The sequence below is a fragment of the Camelus ferus genome, chromosome X, assembly GCF_009834535.1.
Source record: "Camelus ferus isolate YT-003-E chromosome X, BCGSAC_Cfer_1.0, whole genome shotgun sequence".
Taxonomy (NCBI): domain Eukaryota; kingdom Metazoa; phylum Chordata; class Mammalia; order Artiodactyla; family Camelidae; genus Camelus; species Camelus ferus.
This window is the reverse complement of record NC_045732.1, coordinates 58,873,534-58,883,649: the sequence shown is the minus strand read 5'-3', so window position 1 is coordinate 58,883,649 and position 10,116 is coordinate 58,873,534. Positions and strand designations below refer to the sequence as shown.

General features: G+C 35.9%; 1 non-coding gene across 1 annotated transcript; it reads right to left on the bottom strand.

Annotated features, from left to right (window-relative positions):
* Window positions 1-5,310: 5,310 nt before the first annotated feature.
* On the bottom strand, window positions 5,311-5,382 carry TRNAS-AGA. The gene has a single exon. It is a non-coding gene; the product is annotated as a tRNA-Ser (tRNA).
* Between the last annotated feature and the right edge of the window lie 4,734 nt (window positions 5,383-10,116).

The following is a 10,116-nucleotide window of genomic DNA, read 5'->3' as shown; positions in this document are numbered from 1 at the left end:
TAAAGACAGCACTCACCTTCAAGGTTGTTGTTAATGCAGGGTCAGTACTTAAATAGTCCTGAGAAATTTTGCACCTTAGGCATCTCTCTCTCTCCATCTTGATTCAAGCTCTGTTCAAGAAAGTGGGTGTGCTGCAGTAGCTACACTACGTAAAGCTGGAAAATGCACTGGATGATTATGTTCCACAGAAAAACCTGGTGGATATAAAATTTGCCAAGGCCATCAGGAATGCACTATTGAGAGGGGCACCAACATCACTGAAAAGTTCAACGGTGGCTTTTCCCTGAAGGCCAGGGCTAATGGTGGGAGAGCCCATTACAAAACTAGGCTGACTGACAGCAATGTGGAACAATGAGAACACCAAACAATAGAAGTTAGGTGGTGGCATTTACTGCCCAGAGCCAGGTGAATACAACTTTTATTATGAGTAGCAGTGTCAGAGTAGTAGCCAAGGAGGTCTGATCCACAGAAAATTATGTTTATAGTTAATAAAACATAGTGTTCCTAGGGACAAAATAGGAGGAAAGTCAACAAGGTTGTAGCATCAGAAGATATCAACAATAGAATACCAGAGGGATGAGGACAGTTGTCCCAATAATGAAGTCATGATCCCTTGCCCATTCCCAAATCTGGACCAGTTTTCAGATCAAAACCTATTATTAGAAGAGGAAGCTATGTCCTCTGGAGGAAAGACCCTGCAAGAATTGTAACAAATATGCTTGGTAATGATTCTTTCAAATAGTTCCCAAAGGGATAAACAGCTATTTACTCAGATAACTATAAGCTATGATAAAAGGATTTCTCAGACTTATGGAGGACTATTAGACATAGGATTCAAATTGACATTGACTCTTGGAGACAGCGTTATTATGGCTCCCAGTGAGAATGTAGGCAAAGCTCACTATGTAATAAATGGAGTCCTGACTAAGGGCCAGCGTACTGAGGATTTTCTGCATTAGTGGATCCATCCAGTAGTTATTTCCCTTAGTCCTTGCATGTATAATTGGGGTTGACATTTTTAATAGTTGATGCAACCCATTAATTGGTCCCTTATCTTGTGGGGTAAGAGCTATAATATTATGGAAAACCAAGTAGAAGCCTCCAAAACTGTCCCTTCTTTTTTATAAGATTGTAAATAAAAAATGATATAGCATCCTAGGGGAGGGATGGTGGAAACTAGCACTGTCCTTAATGATCAGTTTTCAAGGATAATGGTACCCATCTTAGCTCTGTTTAATTCACCAATCTGGCCCCTACAGAAACCAGATGGATTCTGGAAAATATAAGCATACTCCCACAAACTCAACCAACTAATAGTTTCAATTGCATCCATTCTTCTGGATGTATTATCTTTCCTAGAACAGACTAATATAAACTCAGGAACATGGTGTGTGGCCATTGATTTAGGAAATGTGTACTTTTCTATTACTGTCAGAAAAGAGGATCAAGAGGATCAGAAATAGTTCACATTCACACAGGAAAAGTGAAATACACATTTACAATTTTGCTCCAGAGTATGTGAACGAACCTGCCATCTCTTGCATTATAATTCAAGATCAGAGCCATCAGACAGCCCACAGAATATTGCACTGATAACTACATTGGTGATATTATCTTAATCAGGGCAAATGAGCAAAAACTGACTAGCAAACCAAAAGCCTTGTGAAGGCAAATGTGCTCCAGAAAATGGGAGATAAATCCTACGAACTTTCAGGAGCTTGTCACATCAGTTATATGTTTAGGGGACATGCTGGAATGTCCTTTCCAAAGTGAAAGAAAAAAATCAATATATTTTGTACTTCCCACCAAGAAGAAAGAAGCACCATCCTTTATAGGCTTTCTTGGGTTCTGGAAGCAGCACATTCCAAACCCAGGAATGCTGCTGTGGTCCATATACTGAGCTAGACTAAAGATTATCAGCCTTGAGTGGGGACCAGAATAGGAACGTGATCTGCAGCAGATTCAGACCCTTGGGTTACACAACTCAGTGGACCCAATGGTATTAGACTGGCTTGTGGTGGGAAACGATGCCATGTGGCATATATGGGAAATTCCAAGGGTCAGAAAAGAGGCTCTTGGAGTTCCAGAGCAAGGCTATTCAATCTGCAGTAAAGAATTATTCACCTTCTGAAAAACAACATCTGGCATGAAATTTGGTCCTGGTAGAGGCAAGAGCCCTGATTACAGGACATCAAATGACCACACGTCCAGAATTGTCTATACTGGGCTGAGTTCTGTCCCACCGGCCAGCTCATAAAGTCAGGTGGACCCACAAGCATTCCATCCTAAAATGGAAGCGGCACATATCCAGGATTGAGCATGAGCAGGATCAGGGGACACAAGTAAGCTCCATTAGCAAGTAATTCACACACTACGGCATTTACCATTGTTTCATCAGAGCCCCTCCTCATCAACACACACTCTATCACCATATGGGGGATTAATTATAATATATTGAGAGAGGAGAAAATGACCAGAGCTTGGTTTACAGATGGGTCAGCTTGGCATATGAATGCTTTAAATAGCAATGTCAAGAAAAAATCATCCCAAATGGAGAGAGTCTCAGGAGGTGTACATGATCATCCACTTGTGTGGAAGGAAAAGTGGCCTGAGGTTAGAATATATTTAGATTCATGGCACATAACCTGGCTGACTAGTCAGGGGCTTGAAAGGAGAAAAATTATAAGATAGAGGTCTAGGAGGTCTAGGATGGATACATACCGTTGCAGATATGGGATGGAATGAATTATGAATATTTTCATAACTTAAGTTAATACCTACCAGAGAGAATCTACCAAAGAAGAGGCACTAAACAACCAAGTATACAAAGTGACTTGGACCACTGATTCAGGTCAACCTTTGTCATCAGCCACTTTAGTGCTGGCATGATGGTCACATGGTTGGAGGGTCCACAGTGGAAGGGGTGGAGGCTACACATGAGCCCATCAGCATAGGCTTCTATTTATTAAGGATTGCTTAGTTACTGTTGCTCCCAAATATTCAACCAGCCAGCAACAGAGATCAAAGATGTGTCACTAATATGTCATTATTCTCCAATATGACAAAAATTGGCATTTTGATGTCAGGTGGACAAAATTGCACCTTTTCCATTATGGAAAGACCAGAAATTAGTTCTAACAAAGAATGACTTATACTACAGTAGTATTTTTGCCTTTACTCCCTACAGGGTCTCAGTTAGTACCACTGTCCAAAGTCTTACTCATTATTTGATCCATTGGCATAAGATTACATATACCATCACGTGTGATCAGAGGATGTCATTTATAACAATGGAGGTGCAGAAGTGGGACCATGACCATGGGATCCACTGATCATATGATGTACTATATTATCCAGGAGCTGAAAGCATAAGAGTTTTGGAACAGCGTGCTAAAGGCACAGATGAAATAACAGCTTGGAGTAACACACTGCAACGATGGAACACCACAATATACTCGTTGAATTAAAGAACATCATATGATACTTTGATGTCCAAAATAGGTAAAGTACATGGGCCTGAGAACCAAGGCATGGAAGCAGGATTTACCCCACATACCATCAATCCCAATGAACTATGGAGGGAACTGGTGCTTCTCATCACCACAACTCTAGTCTCTGCAGTGTTAAAAGTACTGGTCACCAAAACAAAGGAGGAACACTTTTGCTGGAGAACACAGCAAAAGTCTTTTGAGCAGTGGCTGCCACCTGGACACTTTGGAAGCCATAAGGCAAGTAGAGGCATCAGTATTTTGACAGGGTCAATTGATCCTTATCATGAGGATGTATAGCATTCACATGACCCACTAAAGTGGCTCTTTGTATTCCCTTGCCCATTGTGACAGTAGGAGAAAAAGTGCAGTTATACTGGCCTGAGAAGAACACCAGAGGCTTAGATCCCTTAGAGATGAGGATTTGTGTCATACCACTAAGCCACTGAAACCAACAAAGGTAGTTAATAAAAATGAAATTTAGAATGGTGATTAGAGGAGGAAGATGATAAGTATCTGTTCTGGTCTTGAGAGCAGCTACCACAGCCAAGGCTATTAGTTTGCCCTACTAGTTTTCCTCATTTAAGTGTTTCTGAGGAAGACAGATCCACCAGAATCCCGAAAGAACTGTTTTCAAAAAGTATATGAAGAAATGGATTAAGTGGCACAAGGGTTGAACTATGGTGGACTCAGAGATGCATGATTCAGATTCTCCTTCAAGGAAGGACTTGTTGCCTCAGCTACTAGGAATGATGTCAGCGGACAACTTCTGTCGGATCCTTCCAGGTTTGCCTCAACCGCGGACCGACACATCATCCAAGGGTGTACTCTTCAGAGGGTGGCCCCTGTTCTAACGATTGGTCACAGTGGGATTGCAAAGGTTCAGCCATTCTCGTCCATTGTGGGTTATTCTAAAGGGCCATTTGTGCTTCAAAACTCTTCATGTATTTTCCCAAGGCTTTTGGGAGCCTGAATTGTATGTTGTGACTCTCATCTTTCCCAATTCTGCTTCATCCTCCTTTCCTTGTATGGATGGTAAGTTGTAATAAAAAAACTCTACACACCAAATTGTGTCTTGGCTTCTACTTCTGGACAACCTAACCCATGACATCCTAGTAAAATAAACTATAGAAGCGTATCATTCACACGATACAGGCCTAATGATCTTTATGTAAAGGATCACTCAGAGGGTTCTATTGGCTGGCAATTTGAGGTGTTCCAGCAATGATAAGTGTAACTGGTCTACATGTTTCAGTCCCTCTCCATGCATACTTTTTAATCAAGTACCACAAACTGGAGCAATATCAGCAAAGTATTTAACTTTTCCCTAAATTTTACAAATATATTATGAATGTCACACTCACCATCAATTTTTACACTCATTAACTTATTAACAACAATGTCAGATGGGTCAAGCATTACTCCCATTACTTTCAGGTGAAGGAAGAATAAGGGACTGATAAATAATCAATTTATTTGTTAAAATATTCTTGACTCCCTCAGTAAGTCAGACTACCTCTTGACTCCCTCTCCTGTGTTTTCAAAGTATAATATATGTATATAAATAGATATATACACACATATATATGCATCACTCTACTTATTATTGGATTATTTGTCTTCCTAATATTGAGTTGTAATAGTTATTTTTACATTCCAAATACAAGTCCCTTATTTAATGTATGAATTATTTCCTGGTAATCTTTGTGTTGCCTTTTTCATTTCTTTTTTAAGAATATTTTTATTTTATTTATTTTTTGGTTTGTTGTTGTTATTGTTTTGGGGGGAGGTAATTAGATTTATTTATTTACTTATTTACTTGTGAAGGTACTGGAGATTGAACCCAGGACCTTGTGCATTCTAAGCACGCACTCTACCACTGAGTTATACCCTCTTCCCCTGTCTTTTTATTTTCTTGATATTGTCATTTGAAGAGCAACAGGTTTTGAATTTAAGTCTGATGTATATTTCTTCTATTGCTTGTGCTTTGATATCATATCTAAGAAATCATCACTTAACCCAAGACCACAAAGGTTTACGCCTCTGCTTGTTTTTAAGAGTTCTATTGTTATAACCTCCACATTTATGTCAGTGATCCATTTTGAGTTCATTTTTGTAAGGTAGTGGCTCACCTTCATTCTTTTGCAAGTGGATATCCATTTGTTGCACCACAATTTGTCAAAAATTCTAGTCTTCTCCACTGAATTTTCTTGGCACCCATGTTGAAAATCAATTGACCATAAATGGCAGCATTTATTTCTGGACCCTGAATTCCATTTCATCTATCTCCACAGTTATGCATATGTAAGCTTTACACAGTCTTGATTATTGTCACTTTATATTAGGTATTGAAACAAAGAAGAGTGAGCTCTCCAACATTTTTCTTCTTTTCCTTTTCCAAGATTTTTTTTGGTCACTACTGGTCTCGTGCCTTGCCATATGAATTTTAGGATCAGCTTGTCGATTTCTGCAAAAAAAGAAAAGCTAATTGAGATTTTGGTAAGGATTGTGTTGAATCTTATAAATCAATTTGAAGATCATTACCATAGTAAAAGTATTTAACTCATCCAGACCATAAACACAATGCATTTTCCATTTATTTATGCCTTATTTTATTTTATTAAATGATGTTTCATAGTTTTCGGTGTAAAACTTACATTTATTTTGTTAAATTTAGTCCTAAATATTTAATATTTTGGATGCTATTGTTAATGGAACTGTTTCCATAATTTCTTTTCCAGAATCTTCATTGCTAGTGTACAGAAACACAACTGCTATTTGTATTTTCATGATATATTTTACAAACTTGCTGAACTATTTATTAGTTCTGTTAGTTCCCACCCCTCTGTGGATCCCTTAGGATTTTCTATGCACGAATCATATTGTTTGTGAATAAAGATAATTTTACTTTTCACTTCTAATACAGGTGACTTTAATTTCACTTTCTTTTCTAATCTCTCTGGATAGAATCTCCAGTGCAATGTTGAACCGAATTGATAAGAGTTGACAATCTTGTTTTTTCCTCTTATCTTGGGATTAAAACTTTCAGTTTTTCACCATTAAGTATGATGTTAGTTGTAGGATTTTGTAGGTGCCCTTTATTAATTTGAGAAATTCCTTCTATTCCTAGTTTGTTGAGTGTTTTTAGCACAGATGGGTGTTATATTTTTTATCAAATGTCTTTTTCTGAATTTATTTAGGTAATCATGTGGTTTTTAATCTTTATTCTATTAATATTGTATATTATATATTAAATAAATGAAATTATCTGTCTAAAATCACATAGATAGTTTCGGGGCTTTGACTATAACTTATATATTGTATATTAGGAGAAAATGTCCTTTGCAAATTGTATACAGTGAGTTCCCAATAGTAGTAATAATACTACAAATAATAATAATTAATTTTACCATGTACTTATTATGTATTAAGAACTTTGCATATATGAATTCATGTCACTCTCACAACAACCCAATTAGGTATATGCTACCATTATCTTCAGTTTCCAGGTGGTAAAATTTATACACAAAAATATGAAATTGCTTGTGAATCTAGTATTGCTAGTAACGGCAGAGCAAGAATTCAAATCACAGTTTATGTGGTTTAACTACTACATCCTGCTTAAAGCACTATATTAAAAATTCCATGAGGCACTCTGACAATTTTTCATTTTTGGTAAGTATGGGAAAAGAGGTGCATATCATATGCCTTCATTTGAAAGAAGATCAATTAGTCTTAGCATATTAAAAATCTTCTAAGTTTTTAAATAAGGATATCTAATGAACTTTATAGAGACTTGTCTAAATTTCTATGATCATAGAAAGTGTGTTTGTGTTATCTATTTTAGCATCCTGAGAATATACTTTAAGAAACACTGTGCTACGCCATGCTACCTGATAGAGGATTTATTTTTCTGGGAGCCACTGACAAAAGAAAGTCAATAGAAAATGAAGTGATGTCATATTTATCTGTAAAAAGTAAAGGGATTCTTAATCAATTTCAAATTAATATCTTGTATCAAGACTAAGAGGACAGGAGAAAAAGACTAACAAGACAGAAATTAGCTGTGTGAAACAAGTAAATATGTTTTACTTATTGGTCATTTGTGAGTAAAAATCAGGCTGATCTGTAAACATTGGGTGAAAATGAACACATGTAAGAACTCTGGGTTTTTTCAAGCTGCTTTGCCTTTGTTCTGAGGTCAGCAAATGCAGTGCAAGATTATTAAGATAAGATTATTACTGCTACTCCAATCAATCAGTAATTTAATTGTTTTTAAAAGTTTGCTGCATATTTAAAAAGCTTTTTACTATTTCCTGAGAATTATTCCCTACGTCCTTCCCCTCCCTAAGTGAGTACCTTCTTGGAATGATGGAATCAATGTGAGTAATAAAATTGCATGAAGATAATAGATGCTCAATTTATGGTGGAGGCCAAAGACCTATCTGCTGCATCCTACCAGGACTTAATATTAAGTCGGATAAATCAGTTAAAATTACTATATGTTTCCCCTGGCAAGAACTTGTAGAAAATTTTTATAAATTTAGAGAAATATACATGTAAGTCATGAAGGCACCACAGTAACCTTTGTAACATTTGGTGGTTTTTCTAGGCACTAGGTTTTCTGGCTCTAGCATTAGGAATAGCAGATTTGGAAGCTGAGTGGAATTTTCTACCTGATAATTAGAAACATAATCTGGATATTAAAAAACAATGTTTGTCAATTTTCATTAGCATTTTCCATGGGCAGAACTGCAAACTACTATATAGAAAAATTCTTTGTTGTGTTTTCAAAGAATCTTCTTAATATATGGATTGCCAGAAATTAGCATATTTATTCTTAAAATTGAATATAGAATTTTATGACAGCTCCCTGGTGCTTGTATCCTTGGGTATAATTTGTATTTCTGGGAAAGAAGGAAGTTAGGCTGATTAAGAATTTGATTACCTCTCATTTTTAATGCAAAGCTTTCCTGCTTAGTATATCTTTCATATCCTCAAGGAAATGAAATTGATACTATATTGAAAATCAGAGAGAGTGTATCACAACTATTGTGTCACAGTGTCCTTTTTCATTTCTCTATAGATTATCTTTTATGAAAGCAATTAAAAGCAATACGTTGAGGCTGATTTCTTTCCTTTCTCCTGGGGAGAGTAGCGCTGTCACAGCACGGATGTGATTGAGTCACTTTTCTGGGAGCTAATTGTGTACACACCTTAAGATGGTTTCTTAATCTGAGGAAATTCAGACATATGTAAACTTGAATAGAAAAAATTGTGTGTTTCCACTAACCTGAACTTTAGCAATGCCCTCAGTTATGGATGTAAGCAATAGATCACAGCAGTAGTAGCCCCATAATTTTATAACCAATAGAAATCATAAATATTTCCATATCACATGACTGTTGTTACATAAAGTATTATTTATACTCATTGTAACTCCAAATTTATATTATTTATTAGACCTCGTTATTCAATAGGTCAACACAAAAGACACATATTCTAATATCACAATTATATCACAAATAAAAATAATTAACTGAACGTCTAATATGACTGGTTACCTTTATAATTTTGTTTATTTTATTTTATGCATTTTTAAGGCATTATTCCGTTAAAAATTTCACAGGCTTCACCAGAGTGCCAAAGAGGTCCCTGGCACAAAAGCTTTTAGATAATCTACTTAGGGAAAGAGACTTGTTGCCAAAGGTTAGAAAAAAGGCTTGAATTTTCCTGCAGTCTTTAACCTTCCTCAAAGTGCCCAGGAATCATTTAAAATCTAAAAACTTCAGGTACAAATTAGCTGACTCTAAATTCCAGAATAATGTTTACAAATGGTGATAGTAGATACTTGGGACATGTTCTGGACATTAATGGACAGATTAAGATAAATGTTTTTTTATCATATTGTGGGAACATCCTTCTTACAGGAAACACAGAAGTGTAATTCGGTTTAAATATATACACAGCATTTATATAAACATATATATATATATATAGTTATACCTGATTACTTAGAAAGAGAGAACTAGCTACATTTTTTATAAGTCTAATTTATAGAATCTAAAGAAGAGAAATACAAAGGAATACAAAAGTCATGATTTGAAAAAATCATAGTCTTTGGAAAAATAAATATGACTAGAATAAAATACATTGCTAAAAATGGAAAATAAAACTAGTAAAGAGAAAAATACAGTTTAAGACTGAGTGTTCAAAACTACTTTCAGAGTTTGCTTTTCATGAAGAATTCCATAAAAATATGCTGTAAAGTTCTAAGGACTTAATCAACTGAAAGGTGTTTAAAACATAATAAAAGCTTCTATCCAAATAAGAAGAATCAGTACTAAATGTTACAGCGTCAAAAGCAATTCCTTTTTCCCCTCTCAATTCTGGAGAACGATGTTGTGGGTTCTAAAGTCTAAATTTACCACTGCAATTTTCAGCTCCAACGGCTCTGTCATGCTGGCTTAGTGATTCCCAGGGCTTGTATACAAAACAAACCTCTGTGTTTCCAACAGTCTGTAAGAAAACCAAGTTCTTTTTCAGAGAGATAATAACTATTAGATTGCCTTAAAAGTGTCCTGCTTCAGGAAAAGTCATGTACTTGTGCCATAAATTGTCTTTTAAA